This window comes from Oncorhynchus tshawytscha, linkage group LG07 (genome assembly GCF_018296145.1).
Source record: "Oncorhynchus tshawytscha isolate Ot180627B linkage group LG07, Otsh_v2.0, whole genome shotgun sequence".
In the NCBI taxonomy this organism is placed as follows: Eukaryota; Metazoa; Chordata; class Actinopteri; order Salmoniformes; family Salmonidae; genus Oncorhynchus; species Oncorhynchus tshawytscha.
The window spans coordinates 57,868,885-57,895,822 of NC_056435.1; the positions used below are offsets into that span (position 1 = coordinate 57,868,885).

The window sequence follows — 26,938 nt, forward strand, 5'->3', positions numbered from 1 at the left end:
TCTACACCAAGGTGTTATCCTACAGAGTGCTGCTGAGGATACTGTAGACCGTTATTGCAAAATAGTGTGTTTTAATCAATTATTTGGTGACATGTGGATATACTGTATTAATTTAACATTAATTTACAAGTAAAACATATGTACCAAATAAGGCTCTTCTTTTCAGAACAATATGAGGCAAAAATGATAAGAAATTAAACTAAATTAAATGACTTTTTTTGTATATATAAAAAACAAAATCATCCCAAAGTGCTCTAGGATTGACAAGTGATGGTTTTGCCACTGCTAAACTGCTTGCTGCTGACTGCATGATTGTAATGGGTTTACTAACCTGTTAGTTCTAGTAGCTATGTTGACTATGATGTGACACAGATGTGTGTAGCAGTTAGCCATCATGACATGAAGGTTTGGCTTGGAAATGTTTTTCACCTGGTTAAAGACAGCTGATGTCTTGTGCACTGAAGTCCACAAGCGAAGAGAAAGGGGAGGAGAGCGCGTAGATACACTAGATGCGAGAAGGAATTATATATACAACAAGCTGTTTGTATATGGCTGCTATGAAAGTGAACTGTGTTTGCATGTGATCAGGGGTGTTTTCATTGCACCTATTCTGTTGAAAAACTTTTCTTAAATGAAAGCCAACAGAACAAAACTGGTATAAACATATATGAATTTGTCCAATAGAAACTCTCGTTTGCAACTGTTGGACTAATGATTATTCACCCTAGATTAGCTATCTGCAGAAACAAATTGTGCAAGGCGGTATTGAATGTGTCACTGCCTGTCACCTTAATTACTCAAAATTCTCTCGACCTGTGCACCTAAGTTGTTAACTTTCATTCATAGGCTAGGTTGTAGCAACCTCATAATGGGTACAGGGAAAATTAGATTATCACATAGAAGCCTAAAACTATCGCTGGTACATTGAGTTGGGTGAATGGAGAATGATTGACAGTCATCCAATATGCTGTAATAGAAATAAGGCCATGTGTAGTGTGCAGTAATATTCCATGTGTGAATATACAGTATATTATATATACATCATATGTGACTCGTAATAAGACTAAGAAATTAGCCTGTTAAAATGTTTACCTGACTCCATAAAGATAATTAGCTATATGCAAGAGACAATGGTTGAGTTACAGTAATAGGCAATAAAGAAGTATCTGAAAATGGAATTCTAAATACAAGTGTATTCAATTACTTTGTAAAAAGAATGGATTCACATAGAAGACATAAAGCTTAAGTTATAAGACGCGGTAAGCCATTGTGGCTGGAACCGCGGATTGTCCCTGGCATTTGTAATTCTTGTTTACACAAGTAAACAAACTGTTGTCCAAACCAGTTGTTAGACCTTTTTGCCTAAGCTGTTGATATTTTTTTTGTTATCCTAGTTTTGTTTATCCTAGTTTTGTTTAGCCCTGTTGTTTATTTTCAAATACCCAACATATTCAACATGTATTATAAAGAAATGGTTGTATATCAATTACATATACTGTAGTTGAAAAAAGCTTGCTTGCCCAGTTTTCCAATTGTTTTTTACTGGTTCCACTTCTGTATTTCATCAATAGGTGGAGACATTGACCATAGTACCCCACACCCTGAGTACCAACCTGTATGGTCTCCCATTAGCACCACCAGCTGAAAATAGTTTTCTTCCTAATTGTCTTTCCCATGCCCTATATGAATTTAATTACACTTTTAAAAAATAATGTTGAGTGAGCTTTTACATATAATTAAATTCAATTAATAGAAAATAGCCAAAGTCAAAAAACACATATATAATTGCTGTAGATTGTGCAGACAAGGTCCTTGGACCAAAAACAGTTGTATTCATGCAAGTGATGTGGGGTGGAAGCTATTGAAGTTTTAAGCAAGTATTTTTTACATATAATGAGATATTTCATTTAAAATGGCAAAAGTAAAAACAAATTACGAAAAGTTAATTACAAAAGTAATTACAGTAGATTGTACAGACAAGGTCACTGAACCAATAACAGTTGGTTATTCATGAAATTCATATGAGATGGAAGGTATTGAAGTTTTTATGCCAGTATTTTATTTAAAATTAATTTATTAAAAATACCCAAAGTCAAACAACTCTAATGCAATTGCCGTAGATTCTACAGACAATGTCCCTGAACCAATAACATTTGGTTGTATTCAAGTGATAATAAGGAAGTATTTTTAAACTTTAATTAATTAAATAATCAAATGTAATAAATGAACAGCCAAAGTAAAAAAATATATATACAAAAGTAATTGTCATGATTAGAGAGATCCCTGAATATATTACAGTTGGTTTGAGATTTGTCATATGGTTACAAAGCTATTGAAGTGTTGCAGTTAATACTAGGTTCAATTGCACTTTTAACACGGTCCCTTAGTTGCAACTGCACGGAGAATGAGACAGAATTGAGCGTACACTAATTTTTAGAAAAGGCAATGTAACAGCGAAAATAAGGGGTGTAACTTGTTCGCCATCTGATTTAAATATGACATTCATATCATCCTTGAATGTTCCTTTGAAAAGGTATTGACGAGCAAAGTCCGAATCTTTAACATAAAGCTAACTTCACAGTACTGCCATGCATGCTTGTCCCAGCCCACGTTTTGACAATTGAATGGGAACGTGCCTCCCCACACATTTGATCGATAACTAAGAGATATGATATCAGTCGTTCGAGTGCAGTATAGCAAAGCGATTCGCATTTCTTGCTCGCTAACCAGATTACACCTTAGTCTCTAGCTGTAGGCACAAAAAACGATTTGGGGTGAAAAAGACATCGATTTGACCAACCTACTGACCAGTAGAATAGCAACACTAGTTAACAAACTCTCTGTCAGGAAGAGATGTAAGCCGTAGAAAAACAAACACCAAACACAGTAGCAGGCGAAATTAGAACAGGAATAAGGAAACGTTGCATACAACCAGCAGCCCATATGACAGAACCGGAAATATTTCATTTCAGCCTGGTATAGCTGCATGTACATTTGCAACCCTGTGATGTTCTTAGCATGTAGATTGTAGGGTGCACCCTCAGCAAATACCTGTCTTAATAAGTTTATTTTATTTATTGCACCTTTATTTAACCAGGTAGTCCAGTTGAGAACAAGTTGTCATTTACAACTGCGACCTGGCCAAGATAAAGCAAAGCAGTGCGACACAAACAACACAGAGTTACACATGGAATAAACAAACGTACAGTCAATAACACAATAGAAAAGTCTATATACAGTGTGTGCAAATGAAGTAAGATTAGGGAGGTAAGGCAATAAATAGACCATAGTGGTGAAATAATTACAATTTAGCAATTAAACACTGGAGTGACAGATGTGCAGAAGATGAATGTGCAAGTAGAGATACTAGTGTGCAAAGGAGAAAAAAAAAGGAAAAAAATAATATGGGGATGAGGTAGTTGGGAAGGCTATTTACCGATGGGCTATGTACAGGTGCAATGATTTGTAAGCTGCTCTGACAGCTGATGCTTAAAGTTAGTGAGGGAGATATGAGTCTCCAGCTTCAGTGATTTTTGTAATTCGTTCCAGTCATTGGCAGCAGAGAACTGGAAGGAAAGGCGACCAAAAGGAGAAGTTGGTTTTGGGGGTGACCAGTGAAATTTACCTGCTGGAGTGTGTGCTACGGGTGGGTGCTGCTATGGTGACCAGTGAGTTGAGATAAGGCGGGGCTTTCCCTAGCAAAGATTTATAGATGACCTGGAGCCAGTGGGTTTGGCGACAAATATGAAGCGAGGGCCAGCCAACGAGAGCATACAGGTCGTAGTGGTGGGTTGTATATGGGGCTTTGGTGACAAAACGGATGGCACTGTGATAGACTGCATCCAATTTGTTGAGTAGGGTATTGGAGGCTATTTTGTAAATGACATTGCCGAAGTCAAGGATCGGTAGGATAGTCAGTTTTACGAGGGTATGTATGGCAGCATGAGTGAAGGATGCTTTGTTGCGAAATAGGAAGTCAGTTGAAAAGCTACAGTAATATATTTTTTTAATAGTAGCCAACCAATTATGGGAAACAGCAGTAGAGGTACACATAGTTGTTACGTTTTAAAAAGGTACTGAACCAGAAAAATGACTTTTCTGGTTGACCAAATATCTACGACGAGGTCATCATTTCATGGAGTCTGTGAAGGAAGAAACCACATGGAAAAAGTGGTAAGCAAGTTAGGTCAAAAAAATATATTTTTACCAAGTTAAATTAATGTATTGTGTTAGAGGTTTCATGATGCTTGTATCTAAATCAAAGTATATACATTTAAGATTGTTTTATACATCAGCTGGGGTCTCTATAAGTTTCAATATGAGGTCCTAAACCTAGAATGAAAGTGCATCCTTGTAGCTGTGTGGGATAATCTGCCTTTGGTTAAGTTGAGCAAATGGCCATGGGGTATGTAGTGTCTTAGTTCTAATTACTTATTTATATAATAAGAAAGACTCAGAATACAATTTTATTTATTTATTTTACCTTTATTTAACCAGGTAGGCAAGTTGAGAACAAGTTCTCATTTACAATTGCGACCTGGCCAAGATAAAGCAAAGCAGTTCGACAGATACAACGACACAGAGTTACACATGGAGTAAAACAAACATACAGTCAATAATACAGTATAAACAAGTCTATATACAATGTGAGCAAATGAGGTGAGAAGGAAGGTAAAGGCAAAAAAGGCCATGGTGGCAAAGTAAATACAATATCGCAAGTAAAACACTGGAATGGTAGTTTTGCAATGGAAGAATGTGCAAAGTAGAAATAAAATAATGGGGTGCAAAGGAGCAAAATAAATAAATAAATAAAAATTAAATACAGTTGGGAAAGAGGTAGTTGTTTGGGCTAAATTATAGGTGGGCTATGTACAGGTGCAGTAATCTGTGAGCTGCTCTGACAGTTGGTGCTTAAAGCTAGTGAGGGAGATAAGTGTTTCCAGTTTCAGAGATTTTTGTAGTTCGTTCCAGTCATTGGCAGCAGAGAACTGGAAGGAGAGGCGGCCAAAGAAAGAATTGGTTTTGGGGGTGACTAGAGAGATATACCTGCTGGAGCGTGTGCTACAGGTGAGAGATGCTATGGTGACCAGCGAGCTGAGATAAGGGGGGACTTTACCTAGCAGGGTCTTGTAGATGACATGGAGCCAGTGGGTTTGGCGACGAGTATGAAGCGAGGGCCAGCCAACGAGAGCGTACAGGTCGCAATGGTGGGTAGTATATGGGGCTTTGGTGACAAAACGGATTGCACTGTGATAGACTGCATCCAATTTGTTGAGTAGGGTATTGGAGGCTATTTTGTAAATGACATCGCCAAAGTCGAGGATTGGTAGGATGGTCAGTTTTACAAGGGTATGTTTGGCAGCATGAGTGAAGGATGCTTTGTTGCGAAATAGGAAGCCAATTCTAGATTTAACTTTGGATTGGAGATGTTTGATATGGGTCTGGAAGGAGAGTTTACAGTCTAACCAGACACCTAAGTATTTGTAGTTGTTCTAAGTCAGAGCCGTCCAGAGTAGTGATGTTGGACAGGCGGGTAGGTGCAGGTAGCGATCGGTTGAAGAGCATGCATTTAGTTTTACTTGTATTTAAGAGCAATTGGAGGCCACGGAAGGAGAGTTGTATGGCATTGAAGCTTGCCTGGAGGGTTGTTAACACAGTGTCCAAAGAAGGGCCGGAAGTATACAGAATGGTGTCGTCTGCGACACACCATACAAGGAAATTAACTGGACCTTCACATTTACTAAAACGAGATAGTACCAGAATAACATAGAACAACACTGTGCATGACCAAGGGTGCTCCATTCTTAAAGGGGACATCAGTAATTAACAGAACATAACAGGGCAAATTGAGCCAATGGCAAGGAAATGTAAGTGTTTTCTTCTCAAGGCATTATCGCTGGGATATGAGGTAACAAAAGGGCCTAGGTTTAAGGCGCAATATACAGATATCGCTCTGCCATTTCATGGTTGCTAAAATTGTAATAGTTGGCCTAATTTCAGTTTATGTGAATCATTGTACCATCTAAACCGTTTTGAAATGTCTTTTCAATAAGCAAAATGTAGCATTTTCAGCTGTTTGAAGCTGGTGTACAAAACCGAAAGTAAAAGACTGGTGTATAACAATAAAACATCACTTTTATTTTATTTTAAATGATTGTGATAAGTGTTGTAGTAGTAAAACACGTGTATATTAGATTGAGGGCGACATTAACGATAATGCTTTTGCAGTTCAAAATGTTACCATGAAATGTTTATCTTCACTTATTGTGGATTTTATATAACTTATCCTTGCAGTGGACATTGTGATGCAAAGAGTTAAAGAGGAGCATAAATCCAGTCTGAAGGAGAAGTTTCAGTTTGTGTTTGAGGGCAACGCAGACAATGAAACTCATCTCGAAAGGATCTACACAAACCTGTAGATCACATGGGGGAGAAAGTCAAGGGGTGAATGATGAACATGAAATGTGGCAGATTGAGAAAAGATCCAGGAGAAAAAAGGCACCAGACTCTCCAATCAACTGCAATGACATCTTCAAACCCTTACCGGAACAAGAGAGACCCATCAGAACAGTAATGACGAAAGGCATAGCTGGAATCGGACAAACTGTCTCTGTGCATAAGTTCATCCTAGACTGGGCAGAAGGAAAAGCCAATCAAGATGTGGATTTCATCTTTGTTCTTCCTTTCCGAGAGCTGAATTTGATCAAAGATGACCAGTACAGTCTTTCTGAACTTCTGAATGACTTCCACCCTGAACTTGCAGAGATAAAAGACAAAGGAATTTGCTGCTTGTAAAGGTCTGTTCATCTTTGATGGTCTGGATGAAAGCCAACTTGAATTGGATTTCCATAAAAACAAGAGGATGACTGATGTTACAAAGACATCCTCAGTGGATGTGTTGCTTACAAACATTATCAAGGGTAATCTGCTTCCCAAAGCTCTCCTCTGGATCACCTCCAGACCAGCAGCAGCCAATCAGATTCCCAGTAAGTGCATCAACCAAGTGACAGAAGTACGAGGTTTCAATGACCCACAGAAAGAAGAATATTTCAGGAAAAGAACCAGTGATGATAATCTTGCCAGCAGAATAATCTCACACCTTACAACATCAAGAAGTTGCTACATCACGTGCCACATATCAGTCTATTGTTGGATTTCTGCCCAAGTCCTTGAAGAATTGCTGATGACAAATGAGTTTGGAGAGATCCCTACAACTCTGACTGAGATGTACTCTCACTTCCTGCTCATTCAGACAAACCTGGCAAATGAAAAGTATCTGGGGCAAAATGAGAGAGATGCACAGAAGATCTTGGAATCAAGGAAAGATTTCATTCTGAAATTGGAGAGGCTATCATTTGAGCACCTAGAGAAAGGCAATCTCATGTTCTATGAAAAGGACCTGAATAAGTATGGCATTGTGGTCAGTGAAGCTACAGTGTACTGTGGGTTGTGCACAGAAATCTTTAAAGAATAGTCTGTGTTGTACAAAAAGAAGGTCTACTGCTTTGTGCATCTGAGTATCCATGAGTTTTTTGCTGCGCTGTACGTGTTCCACTGCTGTGTGATCAAGAACGTCAAGGAGCTGGAGCCATTCCTGGAAAATGTGCCAAAAGAATGCCACTTGGATGAGCTTCCCTTGCACAGGCTTCTGCAGATGATGGTTGTTAAAGCCTTGCAGAGTAAGAATGGACACCTGGACCTGTTTCTCCGCTTCCTTGTTGGCATCTCACTGGAGGCTACTTAGAAAGGCCTCTTGTCACAAAGTGAGAACGGTTCTGAATCTGTTGAGAAAATGATGACATATTTTAGAGATCACGATATTGTAGGGGATTACTCACCCGAAAGATACATCAATCTTCTCCAGTGCTTGACTAAGATAAAAGACAATTCAGTACAAGAGGACATTCTAAAGTACCTTAAGTCAGACAATCATGCAGAAACAGAACTGTCACCTGTCATTGCTCAGCACTGGCCTACATGCTTGAAATGTCAGACGAGGTGCTGGATGAGTTTGACGTGAACGGATACAACACGGGTATTACGGGTGATGTGAGACTGCTTCCAGTTGTGAGGAACTGCAGAAAGGCAATGCAAGTATTAATCCAGAATTCACACAATCAGATTTGACCATGAACTGACATTTTTACTATAGTGAGAGCCTTTCTGATACCCCTAGTAGCACTGGGTTTTCATTTGTCAATTGCTTACAGTTACCTGGTAAATCAAAATAATACTCAAAGGTAAACTCAGCGATATGATGTAGATGCAGAAAGTAAAAAGCCTAGTGGGTCAATTTCTGCAACAACTAAGAGCATTGAAGCCTGATGCTCAACTTCTCTGCTGTTTTGGTCACATGGTTACCACGCTGTGAACAGTGTGAAGCGAACCTGAGCAAGTGCTCAGATACTGTGTGTGCTGCTCGTGGAAATGTTATTTTGCTGAGTCTACCTTCAAAACATTAGTTAAGCGACCCTGACATACACTACATCACAAGTTAAATTAGTTGTATTTTCTTTATTTCTACAGATTATCTGGCAATGTACTCTCAAATGAGTGCTTCGAATTACTGGCCTCCATTCTCCAATTTGCAGACTCACCTCTGAGAGACCTGGACATGAGTAACAATTCCTTTGATGATTGCAAAGAGATGTTATTCTTTGCTGGATTAAAACCTCCACATTGTAAACTGGAAACACTGAGGTCAGTTCTTTTGGAGGGGTCTAAGTATGATATCATGATAACATCCCACAGATTGACTCTGACAAACTGTTCCATAAGGTTTAGAGCGTGTTTTGAGCATTAATGCTGCAATATGTAACTTTGTGGGTGACCCGACCAAATTCACATAGAAATGTGAGTTATAGGCTGCTGAGGGGTGGACAGGTCATAATAATAATGGCTGGAATGGAGTCAATGGAATGCTATCAAACACATCAAAGATGTGGTTTCCATGTGATTGATACCATTCCATGGACTCCATTAAAGTCATTTTTATGATTCTCTATACTATACATTGCCTGTTTTGTCACAGAAACTGAAATTAGGCTACCCTATTAGAATTTTAGCAACCAGGAAATAGCGGAGCGATTTCTGCATATTGCACGTTTTAAGTAATGGGCACACACATAGAAATGAAATTATTGTTTAATGGTGCTTTATGTTCAGCTTCACTTCACACATGCTTTCTATGCTGAGTTTCTTAAAACAAACAATAAATACATGGAAAAAGACAACGTGTTTTATCCAATTGATGTCTCTGTCTTTGTAGACTCTCTGGCTGTAAACTCACAGAAGAACCATCTTGTGCAACTTTGATTACTGCTCTAATGCCAGTGATCCCAGAAACAATCAGTGAGTTTAATTTAGGATAAAAAGTATTTTTTGATGCATGCCTTGTACACTTAGTGTGCACTGATTGGCATACATGTACCTTTGTTTGATTTTTTGTAAGGATAGTTAATCTTCAATCATTTGAGTACTTTCTTGTATTACCACAGGGGGCATAGAATTTCCCGATTGGGCCTTAAAAGGCCTGTACTTGAGTTTCAACAGACTGAATGACTCAGGAGTGGAGATGCTTTCTGCTAGACTGGATAAGCCACACTTGTAAATTGGAAAACTGAGGTCAGAACTATTGTGATTTTGTTTTCACTTTTTTACTTGTTACTCGGCTTGTTAGGGGTCCTAGCGCATCATGTATTTGTTGTATTATTATTCGGGTAGTTCCTTCCTTCCAGACAATATCTCAACAACAGATTTGTAAAAAAGTGGTATAAATTGGCAGGATGGTAGAAACCATCAAGAGTAACTATGGTGCCAAATTTGGCACAAGCATCATATTTGACCTACAGCTCCACCAAACAATATTGCCTCTGCGGACCTATAACATTCGTCATGATGGACTTTCCGCCATCTTGGAATTTAGGAAAAATCTTTATAAATCTTCTCATGAACCACTTCCCCGATTTGACACCATATTTGATATGTGTACTCATTGTACTAGTCCCTAAATGATTTGCAAATAATACTATGGTAAGTCAACAAATGGCAGCTAGACAAGACAAGAAAATTCTGACAAATGTTTCTCGAAATTCCATTGGCTACAATCCATACTATTTTGGTCAATCATCTTAAATCTCATGTTGGTGATGGGGAAAGTATGACTTTGAAAATCTGTACTAAGTTTGGTCTTGATATCAACAACAACAAAAGACATTCAATGTATGGCCTTTGCCCTCATCTACAGTTGAAGTCGGAAGTTTACATACACTTAGGTTGGAGTCATTAAAACTCGTTTTTCAACCACTCCACAAATTTCTTGTTAACAAAATATAGTTTTGACAAGTCGTATAGGACATCTACTTTGTGCATGACAAGTATTTTTTCCAACAATTGTTTACAGACAGATTATTCCACTTATAATTCACTGTATCACAATTCCAGTCATCATACTGCTCAGGAAGGAGACGCGTTCTATCTCCTAGAGATGAACGTACTTTGGTGCGAAAAGTGCAAATCAATCCCATAACAACAGCAAAGGACCTTGTGAAGATGCTGGAGGAAACAGGTACAAAAGTACCTATATCCACAGTAAAACGAGTCCTACATCGACATAACCTGAAAGGCTACTCAGCAAGGAAGAAGCCACTGCTCCAAAAGCGCCATAAAAAAGCCAGACTACGGTTTGCAACTGCACATGGGGACAAAGATCGTACTTTTTGGAGAAATGTCCTCTAGTCTGATGAAACAAAAATAGAACTGCGGTAATGACCATCGTTATGTTTGGAGGAAAAAGGGGGAGTATGCAAGCCAAAGAACACCATCCCAACCGTGAAGCATGGGGGTGGCAGCATCATGTTGTGGGGGTGCTTTGCTGCAGGAGGGACTGGTGCACTTCACAAAATAGTTGGCATCATGAGGGTGGAAGATTTTGTGGATATATTGAAGCAACATCTCAAGACATCAGTCAGGAAGTTAAAGCTTGGTGGCAAATGGATCTTCCAAATGGACAATGACCCCAAAGCATACTTCCAAAGTTGTGGCAAAATGGCTTCAGGACAACAAAGTCAAGGTATTGAAGTGGCCATCACAAAGCCCTGACCTCAATCCTATAGAAAATGTGTGGGCAAAACTGAAAAAGCGTGTGTGAGCAAGGAGGCCTACAAACCTGACTCAGTTACACCAGCTCTGTCAGGAGGAATGGGCCAAAATTCACCCAACTTATTGTGGGAAGCTTGTGGAAGGCGACCCTAAATGTTTGACCCAAGTTAAACAATTGAAAGGCAATGCTACCAAATACTAATTGAGTGTATGTAAACTTCTGACCCACTGGGAATGTGATGAAAGAAATATAAGCTGAAATAAAGCATTCTCTCTACTAATTATTCTGACATTCACATTCTTAAAATAAAGTGGTGATCGTAACTGACCTAAGACAGGGAGTTTTTTCTAGGATTAAATGTCAGGAATTGTGAATAACTGAGTTTAAATGTATTTGGCTAAGGTGTATGTAAACTTCTGACTTCAACTGTATTTGTAAAGTGACAATATGTAACTTTTTGAGTGACCCTGGTCAAATTCACATAGAATGTGAGTTATAGATATATCATTCTACTTGAAAGCAAGTCTAAGAAGCGGTATAAATGTTCTATGTGTGCTTTTTCTATGCTTCCCGTTCTTAAGCTTTGTTTTTGTGTCCTATACACCAGCTTCACAAAGCTGAAAATACAATATTTTTGTTTATGGAAAATATATTTCACAGTGGTTTAGATGATACAATCCTTCTCTACACTATACTGTATTATTTTGTGACATAAACTGAAATTCGGCTAACTATTAGAGTTTTAGCAACTAGGAATTGGCGGAGCGATTTCTGCATAGTGCAACTTTAATATCTTGTTATCTTGCTTGTTGTATTTTTGTATCTTTGTTTCGCATTTAGGATGAGTCAGTGTTTTCTGACAGCGACATGTTGTTACACATGGGCAACAGTTCTCAGCTCAAACTCTTCTCCCTTGAGAGAGTTGGATGTGAGTAACAATGACCTGCAGGATTCAGGAGTGAAGCTGCTCTCTCCTGGACTGGAGAATCCACACTGTGAACTGGAGATACTGTGAGAAATACATAGGTGGACAAATGTACAGAAATATAATTTTCAATAATACTTTTTTAAAATTTCAATATACAGTATCAGTCAAAAGCGTGGACACACCTACTCAAGAGTTTGTTTTTTTTACTATTTTCTACATTGTAGAATAATAATGAAGACATCAAAACTTTGAAATAACACATGTGGAATCATGTAGTAACTAAAAAAGTGTTAATTACACAAAATATATTTTATATTTGAGATTCTTCAAAGCAGCTTTGCACACTCTTGGCATTCTCTCAACCAGCTTAATGAGGTAGTCACATGGAATGCATTTCAATTAACAGGTGTGCCTTGTTAATTTGTGGAATTTCTTTCCTTCTTGCATTTGAGCCAATCAGTTGTGTTGTGGCAAGGAAGGGGTGGTATACAGAAGATAGCCCTATTTGGTAAAATACCAAGTCCATATTATGCAAGAAATACTAAAGTACACAAATAAGAAGAAGAGACTTGTTTGGGCCAAGAAACACGAGCAATGAACATTGGGGTAGAAATCTGTCCTTTGGTCTGATGAGTCCAAATGTGATATTTTTGGTTCCAACCGCTGTGTCTTTGTGAAACGTAGAGTAGGTGATCGGATGATCTCTGCATGTGTGGCTCCCACCGTGAAGCATGTAGGAGGAGGTATGATTTTGTGAGGGTGCTTTGCTGGTGACACTATCAGTGCTTTATTTAGAATTCAAGGCACACGTAACCAGCATGGCTACCACAGCATTCTGCAGTGATACGCCATCCCATGTGGTTTGCGCTTAGTGGGACTATCATTTGTTTTTCAAAAGGACAATGACCTAAAACACACCTCCAGGCTGTGTAAGGGCTATTTGATAAAGGAGAGTGATGGAGTGCTGCATCAGATGACCTGGCCTCCACAATTACCCAACCTCAACCCAATTGAGATGGTTTGGGATGTGATTGACTGCAGAGTGAAGGAAAAGCAGCCAACAAGTGCTCAGCATATGTGGGAACTCCTTCAAGACTGTTGGAAAAGCATTCCTCATGAAGCTGGTTGAGAGAAGGCCAAGAGTGTGCAAAGGTGTCAAGGCAAAGGGTGGCTACTTTGAAGAATCTGAAATATAAAATATATTTTGATTTGGTTAACACTTTTTTGAGCAATGAGTCTGTCACTAACTTAATGTCTATTCCTTTGCCTCTCCCACAGTTTGACTCAAAATGAAGAGTTTTGGTTAAAACCAGAGCTGCTTTAAAAGTGTAGGTGACTTTGCTATTGATAATGCTTTTTAATCTAATTGCTGTTGACCCACTGCTTCTGATACAATTTTCTGACTTCTCTTGGTTGTGCAGATGTTACTGAGGTCACACTAGACCCAAACAGAGCAAACATAAATATCTCACTGACTGAGGAGACCAGAAAGGGGACATGGGTGGAAGAGAAACAGCCATATCATGATGACCCAGAGAGATTTGAGGATATGTCACAGGTGCTGTGTATAGAGCCTCCTACCAAATGCCATTACTGGGAGGCAGATTTGATTGGGGAGTGTGATATAGGAGTGTCATTTAAAAGTATCAGCAGGAGATTAAAAGGATTGTAAACTGGGAAGCAATGACAAGTCTTGGTGTCTATTGCCTTCCACAATAATACGGAGATTAATATTCTTGACCCAACCCCCAGACCTCACAACCTTCCGGTTACTAGTCCAACACTCTAACCACTAGGCTACCCTGTCCCAACCAAATATGTTATCAACTTCCAAATAGGCCTATTGAGAGAGCAACATTGTTTGACAAAGTAAAACGAGAGAGAGAAATAGGCTTTTGGCATGAGCGTATCACCATCGCTGGTGAGTGAGCTGAGCACCATTGGGTGAGTCTGAAATTTAAAAAAATGTATACCTTTTATTTTACTAGGCAAGTCAGCTAAGAACAAATTCTTATTTTCAATGACAGCCTAGGAACAGTGGGTTAACTGCCTTGTTCAGGAGCAGAACAACAGATTTTTACATTGTCAGCTCGGCAATTTGATCTTGCAACCTTTTGGTTACTAGTCCAATGCTCTAACCACTAGGCTACCTGCCACCCCAAATTTCCTCCTCATATTGTACAGTGTCTCCACACACCTAGGCCAAAAGGCTATTGCTGGATTCAAGACAAGGTCGTTTTAATTGATCTCAGATTCTCAGTTTGTCAGTGTCAACGTAGCCTGTCATTTCGATCATTTGTGAGGTATTAAAACAAGATTATGCTAAAGTCTCCAGTCATCTAAACGTATGTAGAATCACATGAAATGTGTTTATAAAAGGCCGAAAGGGCTTTTTTTATCAGCAACAGTTCCAACCTAAAATTCCTCATCTGTGAAACTTCTCCAAGTGCCTCTACTCTATTTCTCCAAGTGCCTCTACTTTATTTCTCCAAGTGCCTCTACTTTATTTCTCCAAGTGCCTCTACTCTATTTCTCCAAGTGCCTCTACTCTATTTCTCCAAGTGCCTCTACTCTATTTCTCCAAGTGCCTCTACTCTATTTCTCCAAGTGCCTCTACTCTATTTCTCCAAGTGCCTCTACTCTATTTCTCCAAGTGCCTCTACTCTATTTCTCCAAGTGCCTCTACTCTATTGCTCTATGCCAGCACACAAAAGCGATGCTAATACATGCAAAGCTTTATTATAAAGTTTTGTTTTATTAATCCATTCTAATACCTCAGAACCCCCCATGTCACCCCCCTCTCGGCTCACATTTTATTCTGGCACCTCCCAATTTACAAATTAAGCACTGTTGGAGGATATTGCTTTTGCTCTTACATTTTCATGACAAAGTTGAAGGGGGCATAGTTAAAAAAAAAAATCACTGACAGTTAGCTTGTAAATGTTTTAAAGAAGAAAATGAAAATGAATGAATTTCAAGTACTGACAATGTGTGAACAGTGTTGAATTGCAGAAGCTAACTCCATTGACATTATTAATTTAAAATGAATTTCAAATAATAATATAGAATACAATTTGAATGACAGACTAATGAATGACATTCAAATCAGATTAACCTAAATACTTATTAAAGATTGTATTCCTTTGCAGATCAATAGGTATTTATATAGGCTGATATTATGGCTGTGATACTCCATAGAAATCCCCATTGCAATAATTTGCCTAAAACCCATCATAAACCTCGCTTACAGCATCCCCTCCATGTTCTCTGTCCCTCCCAACTGAGCTCATCATTCACCAATCACCAGGTAGTGCAAGACATGACGCAGCGTTCATGAATCTCGCGATACAAAGTCGACCCCACTGTAATACCGTCATGTAGCCGCGTGTGGAAAACTAAAAGTCTTTATACATTCGTGAAGCAGAGGAAAGGACACGCATAGCATCAGAGATTGTGCAATCATGGTAAGATAGTTTTTGTTATACGTTTCAGCATTTGAAATACCAACAAAAACTACTCATCAATAAAATGTTTTGGAAAATAACGTTAGCTTACCCAACTAGCTAACGTATATGGCATATATTCAATTTCAGGGTCGAAAGGTGAAGAGTTAACAAGTTAAGTTACAAAAACGTGTTTGATTTATCATATCAGAATAAAACATTTACTGTAAGCAATTAGCGTTCCATTCCAAATTGACGGTCATTACCCAACGTTAGCGTTCTCAGCAAAGATTGGGAATGTGTTGGCAGCCTCACGACTAGGCCTCAGTCTTGTTAAAAAGCCAGATTTGCGAAAGGATTTAATGAACACATTTAACATGGCTGTAAACATTTGCTATAGGTAAGGGACTAGTTTAAATATCTTTACAATGTGCATGCCATGGGTACTGCGTATTGATCCCCACAACACGTGGTGACCGTAGTATTGGTTTAATGACACGCAAGTTCAAATAGGTTCACGTTACAGTATTTTGGAGAAATACTATCTAGTACCTACACTGAACTTAAATCTAAAGTTGATAGATTCTAAACTCAACATTTAAGGTGTTTTTCATGAGCTGAAATAGAAAATCACAGAAATTAACCATAGACACAGTTTATTTCAAATTTTTGGTAGAAATGTGTTTACATCCCAGTTAGTGAACATTTTTCCATTGCCAAAATAATCCGGCCACCAGACAGGTGTAGCATATCAAGAAGCTGTTTTAACTGCACATTGTAATGACCATGCTGTTTTGTCACAACACCATGCCACAAATGTCTCAAGTTGAGGTAGTGTCTTGCGGCCTGCAGAAATGTCCTTACAGAGCTGTTGCCAGAGAATTTAATGTTCATGTGTCTGCCATAAACTACCTCAAATGTCGTTTGAGAGAATTTTGCAGTGCAGACAAACCATGCTAGCCCAGGACCTCACCAGGGGTCTCTGTAATAAACCCTGGGAGTAATTCTGATTGGCTGGGCCTGGCTGCTTAGTGGGTGGGCCTATACCCTCCAAGACCCACCCATGATGCACCCCTGCCCAGTCATGTGAAATCCATAAATTGGGGCATGGGTTCTTAAACTTTTCCATCCTATTTTCCCCCATTAAAAACACTCTTTCATATCTGTCTAGGTTGGTGCTGTTGCTATTAACATACAATAAATAATTTTAATTCTGAATTGGATTAAACCGATTGATCACACATGAATAACAGAACACACACACAGGCGTTTTGATAGTGCAACCCTCATTAACAGTACAGATAGACCAGAAAACACAGTCCTAATGAGAGCATGTCTATTCTGGGCTCTGTTTTTGCAAAGTGCAACACTGAGGTCATACTCTTCCTGTACTTGTTTTTTAAGTGTGTTAGAGTTGGGAACCCTGACTCGCATAGGCATGTGGTGCCAAACTGGACCAGAACATCTACTGTTTTCTCAGTCAGACAGGAGACCGGCTTCCTGCTGTAGATGAGCAACCCAGAACTGTGTGAGTGTGTTTGCCTCAAACATCTTGCTTCAATAAGTTTATTCCAGTTAAGAATACAAATTATTGTATTTTATCAGCAACCGTTCCAACCTAGACTAGTTTTCAACCATTTCTACAGTAGATGTACAGTAGGTCTGATCATTTTTCACCTGTACGGTTACTTAGTACAACCCTATCAGTAGCTAGCTTGCTTTGGCGAATGTTAGCTATTAGCTGTGTACAAGGCCAGGGATTTGAATGAAAGAAACTCACATCTACTACTATGAGTTAGTTAGTGCTCCCTTATAACTGCTTATCACCTGTTAAAAAATGACGACAATGCCTTGCTAGCTGACTTTTCCACTGTCTAAGCACTTTCCTAACGCATTCTGCCCTGTTCTGAAATAACTCCCTGGGTTTACCATCAGGTTGCTGTGGATGTTTGGTCAGGTCGTGTCGTTTTATATTAAAAAAATGTGTTATGTGAGTCTCTACTAAGCACTTCCACACACAACACATTGTGGGCCCTCCTCGTTATCAGTTTGTATGAAAGAGAAACTCATCGCTGTATATGCGTTTCATGACAATTGAGCTCAGTCAGAACTTGTGGCTAGCATGAGTCCGTTTGATGACAACGGTGAGTGATGGCGAGTGGGAATGACAAGTCAATGGCTGACAGCGCATCTGCGGCCTGAATGACAGCGCTGCATCGTGTCACGGCATAATCTTCAAGAAAACGGTAGAAAAAAAGATCCGGTAAACTGCGAGGCACACGTGCATCAGCGGCTGACTGCTGCTTCAACAGAGAGCGCACTGAACAGAGTGCAGATGCACGTGGCCAAATCAGTTCCAGTAAATAATGAAATGATTATACATGTACACTGACACGTCGCAACCCGCCATTAACAGGAAGGTGGGTTGTGACCCATACTTTAACCTCTCTGGGATATGTGGGGTGGTAGCGTCCCACCTCGCCAACAGCCAGTGAAGTTGCAGGGCGCCAAATTCAAACAGTAATCTGATTAAAATTCCTCAAACATACAAGTATTATACACCATTTTAAAGATAAACCTTGTTAATCCAGCCACAGTGTCTGATTTCAAAAAGGCTTTACGGCGAAAGCACACTGCGATTGTTAGGTCAACGCCTAGCCACAGAGAACCATACAGCCATTTTCCAACCAAGGAGAGGTGTCACAAAAGAGAAATAGCATTAAAATTAATCACTTACCTTTGATATTCCTCTGATGGTACTTCCAGGTCTCCATGTTAGACAATTTTTGTTCGATAAAGTTTATCTTTATGTCCAAATACCTCCTTTTTGTTTGCACATTTAGACCAGTAATCCAAATGCGCAAGGCGCGGGCACTAAGTCCAGACAAAGTTTTAAAAAATCCATTACAGTTCATAGAAACATGTCAAACAATGTATATAATCAATCTTTAGGATGTTTTTATCATACATCTTCAATAATATTCCAACCGGACAATTCCTTTGTCTTTAGAAATGAAAGGGAACGGTGCTCACGCTCGCGAGACTTAGCTAATCAAATCAAATTTTATTTGTCACATACACATGGTTAGCAGATGTTAATGCGAGTGTAGCGAAATGCTTGTGCTTCTAGTTCCGACAATGCAGTAATAACCAACAAGTAATCTAACTAACAATTCCAAAACTACTGTCTTATACACAGTGTAAGGGGATAAAGAATATGTGCATAAGGATATATGAATGAGTGATGGTACAGAGCAGCATAGGCAAGATACAGTAGATGGTATCGAGTACAGTATATACATATGAGATGAGTATGTAAACAAAGTGGCATAGTTAAAGTGGCAACATGTATTACATAAGGATACAGTCGATGATATAGAGTACAGTATATACGTATGCATATGAGATGAATAATGTAGGGTAGTAACATTATATGTAGCATTGTTTAAAGTGGCTAGTGATATATTTACATCATTTCCCATCAATTCCCATTATTAAAGTGGCTGGAGTTGAGTCTGTGTCAGTGTGTTGGCAGCAGCCACTCAATGTTAGTGGTGGCTGTTTAACAGTCTGATGGCCTTGAGATAGAAGCTGTTTTTCAGTCTCTCGGTCCCAGCTTTGATGCACCTGTACTGACCTCGCCTTCTGGATGATAGCGGGGTGAACAGGCAGTGGCTCGGATGGTTGATGTCCTTGATGATCTTTATGGCCTTCCTGTAACATCGGGTGGTGTAGGTGTCCTGGAGGGCAGGTAGTTTGCCCCCGGTGATGCGTTGTGCAGACCTCACTACCCTCCGGAGAGCCTTACGGTTGAGGGCGGAGCAGTTGCCGTACCAGGCGGTGATACAGCCCGCCAGGATGCTCTCGATTGTGCATCTGTAGAAGTTTGTGAGTGCTTTTGGTGACAAGCCAAATTTCTTCAGCCTCCTGAGGTTGAAGAGGCGCTGCTGCGCCTTCTTCACGATGCTGTCTGTGTGAGTGGACCAATTCAGTTTGTCTGTGATGTGTATGCCGAGGAACTTAAAACTTGCTACCCTCTCCAATACTGTTCCATCGATGTGGATAGGGGGTGTTCCCTCTGCTGTTTCCTGAAGTCCACAATCATCTCCTTAGTTTTGTTGACGTTGAGTGTGAGGTTATTTTCCTGACACCACACTCCGAGGGCCCTCACCTCCTCCCTGTAGGCCGTCTCGTCGTTGTTGGTAATCAAGCCTACCACTGTTGTGTCGTCCACAAACTTGATGATTGAGTTGGAGGCGTGCGTGGCCACGCAGTCGTGGGTGAACAGGGAGTACAGGAGAGGGCTCAGAACGCACCCTTGTGGGGCCCCAGTGTTGAGGATCAGCGGGGTGGAGATGTTGTTGCCTACCCTCACCACCTGGGGGCGGCCCGTCAGGAAGTCCAGTACCCAGTTGCACAGGGCGGGGTCGAGACCCAGGGTCTCGAGCTTGATGACGAGCTTGGAGGGTACTATGGTGTTGAATGCCGAGCTGTAGTCAATGAACAGCATTCTCACATAGGTATTCCTCTTGTCCAGATGGGTTAGGGCAGTGTGCAGTGTGGTTGAGATTGCATCGTCTGTGGACCTATTTGGGCGGTAAGCAAATTGGAGTGGGTCTAGGGTGTCAGGTAGGGTGGAGGTGATATGGTCCTTGACTAGTCTCAAAGCACTTCATGATGACGGATGTGAGTGCTACGGGGCGGTAGTCGTTTAGCTCAGTTACCTTAGCTTTCTTGGGAACAGGAACAATGGTGGCCCTCTTGAAGCATGTGGGAACAGCAGACTGGTATAGGGATTGATTGAATATGTCCGTAAACACACCGGCCAGCTGGTCTGCGCATGCTCTGGTCTGCGCATGCTCTGAGGGCGCGGCTGGGGATGCCGTCTGGGCCTGCAGCCTTGCGAGGGTTAACACGTTTAAATGTCTTACTCACCTCGGCTGCAGTGAAGGAGAGACCGCATGTTTTCATTGCAGGCCGTGTCATTGGCACTGTATTGTCCTCAAAGCGGGCAAAAAAGTTATTTAGTCTGCCTGGGAGCAAGACATCCTGGTCCGTGACTGGGCTGGATTTCTTCCTGTAGTCCGTGATTGACTGTAGACCCTGCCACATGCCTCTTGTGTCTGAGCCGTTGAATTGAGATTCTACTTTGTCTCTGTACTGACGCTTAGCTTGTTTAATAGCCTTGTGGAGGGAATAGCTGCACTGTTTGTATTCAGTCATGTTACCAGACACCTTGCTCTGATTAAAAGCAGTGGTTCGCGCTTTCAGTTTCACACGAATGCTGCCATCAATCCACGGTTTCTGGTTAGGGAATGTTTTAATCGTTGCTATGGGAACGACATCTTCATGTGTGCGGTACGTACAGCTGAAAGCTAATGGCTTTCAGCCAGACCCCTGGTTCAAACAGCTCTTATTCGCTCCCCTTTCATAGTAGAAGCCTGAAGCAACATTCTAAAGTCTGTTGGCATCTAGTGGAAGCCTTGAAGTGCAATCTGATCCCATAGACACTATATTGGATAGGCAATCATGTTTTAAATTTTTTTTTAAATACCAGTCTGATTTCCTACTTCCTGGTTGGATTTTTCTCAGGTTTTTGCCTGTCATGTGAGTTCTGTTATACTCAGACATTATTTTAACAGTTTGGAAACTATCTAAATCTACTAATTTTATGCATATTCTAGCTTCTGGGCCTGAGTAGCAGGCAGTTTACTCTGGGAACCTTATTCATCCAAGCTACCCAATACTGCCCCCCGTTCCCAAAGAAGATAATAAAGGCCGGATTAGGGCATTGCAAATGTATTTAAATAATTTTTGTTATGAACTGTAACTTGTTGCATTTATTTTTGCTGGGTATACATTATCACGTCACACGACCCGTGGGCTGCGCTGACCATCCACTTCTGACATGTGACTTTATTCTCGCTAAACATCCTTTCTCTTGTCCACTTGGCATTATCTGCATCGCGTGGCTATTTCCATCATGGCAGGTGTGGTCCACGCTGACCTGAGGCTGTTCCTGGAGACTAACCTGCCCATAGGGGGTAAGAAGGCAGCGATGCTGGGGGTGGGTGATGCCAAGATAGGAGGAGCTCTGCAGGAGGAGCTGGGCCTGTCTATCCAGACTGGTGGAGTGGTGTCAGATACTGAGAGGTGAGGACTCACATGAACTACAGTAAAAGTATTTTTTGGGGGGGGTTGTTATCTCGTCTTTTATGTTGTGACGAGTAACTTGTGTGTGGCTGGCGATACCTGGCCTGTGGTGATGTCAATATAATCAACCCCTGACCCTCGTGATGGTTTATACTGAAAATCTGAATGGCCGCCAGGGCGAATGACCTAGGGCTGTGAAAGTGCCTCCACCGCACATACTCAATGTCACTACCCATCTCCCCTGAAGGGGTGCGTCTCCACTTCCACTCCCTGATAAAGGGGCTGGCTGCCAACTAGGTCTGGGCCACAGCTACTCCAGAGCCAAGGTCAAGTTCAACGTCAACAGGTCCGACAACATGATCATCCAGTCCATTGCCCTCCTGGACCAGCTGGACAAGGACATCAACACGTTCTCCATGCGTGTGCGGTACGTACAGCTGCTGTTAATGTCAAGTCTCCCTCATAGGGTACGTAGTAGTAGACCCAACAACCATCCACTTGGCAGTCTTGCTAACATGACCAAATGATGACTATACCAAATCTGTCTATCCCCTAAACTCTATATTGAGTGTTCCATCGGTGCTGACAGTCCCGCAGTATAAATGTCAGGTATGCCTTCAACCTGGTTAAGACTATCCTAACGTTTTATAACTTCTGCTCGCCCCTCCCCTTCTGCTTTATAGTGAGTGGTATGGCTACCACTTCCCAGAGCTGATCAAGATAGTGACTGACAACTCTACGTACTGCAAGATGGCCCAGCTGATTGGCAACAGAAAGGAGCTGAGCGAGGAGAGCCTGGAGGAGGAAGTGATGGACAGTGCTAAGGCCCGGGCTGTCCTGGAGGCATCCCGCAGCTCCATGGGTCAGTCGCCAAGCCACACAGTATATTATACACACTTATAAAACCAACCCCTTTTTTGCCCATCTGGGACTTTAAGTGTCCTATATGACCAACACAGAGGGGAAGAGTATGATAGTTCTCTCATAAACCTGTAGTGTAGGCTCATCCTCACTGCGGATCCTGTCGGGAGATACAAAACGTGTATTTCAGTCATCTTCACAGTGGAGATGTTTGTACATTGAATTCCCGTGTCTAGGTATCGAGACTGCCGCTGAAACTGTTTTCCCCTGGCTTTCTGTAGGCATGGACATCTCTCCCATCGACCTGATCAACATTGAGAGGTTCTCCAACCGTGTGGCCTCGCTAGCCTCCTACAGGCTGGAACTCCAGGAGTACCTGCGCTCTAAAATTTGCCAGGTAGCCCCCAACCTGGCTACCCTTATAGGAGATGTGGTGCGTAGTAATTAGATTCAGCAAATGTCCAATCTACATACTCTTCCTAAGGGGACTGAATGATGTTTATACCAAATCTGTCAATCCCCTGAATTCTTTGTGTTGAGTCTTCCATCGGTCCTGACAGTCCCTGACACCTCAGCTCATGGTAAAATGTTCATCAGCCAACCTCTGACTTGGTGTTTCTTCCTCCTTTAGGTGGGAGCACATCTCATCTCCCATGCCGGCAGCCTGACCAACCTGGCCAAGTACCCAGCCTCCACCGTGCAGATCCTGGGCGCCGAGAAGGCCCTGTTCAGGTACTGGGGCACCCACTCCCTGCTGGGGAAACTGGCAGCTACTATGATGGCAGGGCTGGGGCTAAGCAGAGAAGGGTGACTGGTGGTGTGACCCCTTCAGCGTGATCCCTCTCCCTTATGCACCCCCGCAGTCTGAGCAGCTGCCTAGTGTGCAGAGGTAGATACTGTAACTCCTACATACTCAACCAATAATTTATTGTGTAGAAAAATCAACAATCAACAGTTGTAACATGTTTCCAAAGTGACTTTCACTGGAAACCCAATATCCATTCCCCACACACAGGGCTCTGAAGACCCGTGGCAACACTCCTAAGTACGGTTTCGTCTTCCACTCAACTTTCATCGGCCGTGCTGCAGCCAAGAACAAAGGGCGTATCTCCTGTTACCTTGCCAACAAGTGCACCATCGCCTCACGAATCGATACCTTCTCTGGTGAGTTAAGATGTCTGTTAACCCATGAGGAGAGCAGAGGACAAACTTAGCTTGGGCCTGGTAGATCAAGGTCCTCTCAGCGTTCTGTTTCGGGTCCTGTTTATTATGACCCTTTTGGATTATTTGCAATGATGTTCTTTTTTTCATCAACAGTAATCCACCTCTGGGTACATGATGGTGACTGGCTAAATACTGAGCTTTGGTGTCTTGACTACTGCTGCCCCGTGCTCTCCTGCGGTGGTATTGACGTTTCCTCTCCCTCCCACTGACAGAGGTGCCCACCTGTGTGTTTGGTGACAAGCTGCGTGACCAGGTGGAGGAGCGCCTGTCATTCTACGAGACGGGCGAGGCACCTCGCAAGAACCTGGATGTCATGAACTGAGGCAGTGATACAGGTGAGCTATGTCACTGGCGTGGGATTAATTTTCTTGGGTTTGTGAGCATGCATTTACAGCGTTTGTACGGTAATAAAAATCTGGGGAAAGTAATGGAATTTTAAAATGATGATTTCTAGGCCTGGAAGAGTTTAAAAAAGTCATCAAATCTGAAACGTAATGGACATTTCTGTTTAATGTAATTTTAAGTATGGGATCAAAGCAGCCTCCCAGTGTCAATACATTACTTTTCAAATCAAATTGTGTAAAAACGTGTACTTTTGTATGCGTTGGTCATGAGAAATTTGGTTACAAGTAATGAAATTCCATCTGTCAATGTGTATGAACCCTGCTTTTAGGACTCTTTTTTTCCTTGTAGATGTTTAGCTAATCTGCTGTGAGTGATGACAACACTTTCCCTGACTCAAATGTGGGGGTTTAACTGATTTAATGAGCCTGACACAGCGCCAAAGCACATCAGTGCTACTAGCAGCTAGTCTTCTAGAAGTATTCACTGTTTACCCATGCTGTTTGGCTTACCACTCCTAGGCAGGAGAGGTGGCAGCTGAGATAAAGATCAGATTGGAGAAAAGGGAGAAGAAACATAGGAAGCGGGAGAAGAAGCTGGCAGCTCTTTCCACAGGCGATGAAGAGGTATGTATTGGTTTAGCTCTGTCCGGAAACTGAAAGCATGTTTAGATTTGACCCTTCTACGTGGTTCTCTCTGTGTATGACATGCTAAACTAACTTGACTCCGAACCATTGACTGGTCTTCTACTGTAGACCAAATCACTGAAGTGAATCGGACATTACAGCTCTTGTCATACTGCAATTAAAACTAATGCCATGGGAAAATTATGTAACATCCTAATGTGTTTTCTATTATGGGTTTATGCTAATGGTGAGAAGGGAGAATGTGACGTCGCTGTGGTAAAGAAGCATGCAGCAGAGGAAGCTGTCCAAATGAAGGAAGAGGCTCCAGCAACAGAGAATGGAGACCCCATAGCCAAAAAGAAATGAAAGAGTGAGGAAATAGAGGTGGCTGAAGAGGCCCCAGAGACCCCCAGACTGAGAAGAAGAAAAATAAGAAATGTTGAGGATTGTAGAGGATTTGGATGAGACTGAACATTTCTTAGTTTTGTACAGTTGATTTTTTTTTTTATTGCTTATTTTTGACTTAACCCACCCAATGAGGTTGAAAGCAGATTGACTTGTGTAATCAGTGTTTGTCTCAATTTTATACCTTCCAATCCTCAACGCACTTCACACTGAAAGTGAATATTCAGCTCAGTGCCTTGAAGTTAATGTAATTATACATTCCCATTATGTAAATACTTTCATGTCCATTTTCTCTATCAAATCTGTTCAGCGTCAACTTGCTTTCAACCATTTTTCTACTAAATACACGCTACCTACCTGATGTGTCTGAAATATACTGAACAAAAATATAAACGCAACATATAAAGTGTTGGTCACATGCTTCATTTCTTCAGCTGAAATAAAGGATGGCAAAAATGTTCCATACACACAGCTAGTTTCTCTCAAATTTGTTTACTATCCTGCTAGTGAGCATTACTAATCTGCCTGACAGGTGTGGCATATCCAGAAGCTGATTAAATGGCATGTGTATTACACAGACTACTAAAATGTGCAGTTTTGAGTGAGTGCAATTGACATGCTGACTGCAGGGATGTTCATTTCTCCACCATAAGCCACTTCAGGTGTCATTTTGGAAGTACGTCCAACCAGCCTCAACTGCAGACCGTGTGTATCTGTGCCAGCCCAGGGCCCATCTGGCTTCTTCACCTGCAGGGTTGTGAGAGCAGCCACTTGGACAGCTGATGAGTCTGGGTTTGTGCAACCAAAGGATTTCTATACACACCTTTTCTCAGTGAAGCTCGTCTGCAATTCTTGACCTGACTTCGGGGGGAAAATGCTCACCTTCGATGGACATGCTGGAGAAGTGGGCTCTTCACTGATGAATTCTGGTTTCAAGTGTACTGGGCAGACCGTGTATGGCTTTGTGGGTGAGCGGTTTGCTGATGTTAACAGTGCCCCATCGTGGGGTTATGGTATGGGCAGACAAACACAATTGCATTTTATCGATGACAATTTGAATGCAGAGATCCGGTGATGAGATCATGAGACCCCATTATCGTGACATTCACCTTATCGGCCTTATGTCATAAGGATCTATGCACAATTCACGGGAGCTGAAAATATCCCAGTTCCTCCATGGTCGGCATACTCGTTACCCATTGAGCATGTTTGGGATGCTCTGGATATATATATTTTTTTGCTTTATTTAACCAGGTAGGCTCGTTGAGAACAAGCTCATTTACAACTGCGACCTGGCCAAGATAAAGCAAAGCAGTGTGACACAGACAAGTTACATATGGAATAAACAAGCAAATGACAGTAAAAAGAGTCAATATACAGTGTGTGCAAAAGGCATGAGGTAGGCAATAAATAGGCCATAGTAGCAAATAATTACAATTTAGCAGATTAACACTGGAGTGATAAATGAGCAGATGTGCAAAAGAGCAGAAAAGTAAATAAAAACAGTATGGGGATGACGTAGGGAGATTGGGTGGGCTATTTACAGATGGATTATGTACAGCTGCAGTGATCGGTTAGCTGCTCAGGTAGCTGATGTTTAAAGTTGGTGAGGGAAATATGTCTCCAGCTTTCAGCGATTTTTGCAATTTGTTCCAGTCATTGGCAGCAGGGAATTGGAAGGTAAGGCGGCCAAATGAGGTGTTGGCTTTGGGGATGATCAGTGAGATATACCTGCTGGAACGTGTGGGTGGTGTTATCGTGACCCGTGAGCTGAGATAAGGCGGAGCTTTACCTAGCATAGACTTATAGATGACCTGGAGCCAGTGTGTCTGGCGAAGAATATGTAGCGAGGGCC

At 41.4% G+C, this 26,938-nt stretch overlaps 2 non-coding genes and 2 pseudogenes across 2 annotated transcripts; all 4 read left to right on the forward strand.

Moving 5' to 3' along the window:
* Positions 1-6,305: 6,305 nt before the first annotated feature.
* LOC112255331 lies at positions 6,306-8,127 on the forward strand (annotated as a pseudogene).
* An 8,749-nt stretch (positions 8,128-16,876) lies between these two features.
* LOC112254927 lies at positions 16,877-25,550 on the forward strand (annotated as a pseudogene).
* On the forward strand, positions 22,543-22,664 carry LOC112255548. Its single transcript, XR_002954276.1, has one exon. It is a non-coding gene; the product is annotated as a small nucleolar RNA SNORA26 (small nucleolar RNA).
* On the forward strand, positions 24,421-24,487 carry LOC112255612. Its single transcript, XR_002954333.1, has one exon. It is a non-coding gene; the product is annotated as a small nucleolar RNA SNORD57 (small nucleolar RNA).
* Positions 25,551-26,938: the final 1,388 nt, after the last annotated feature.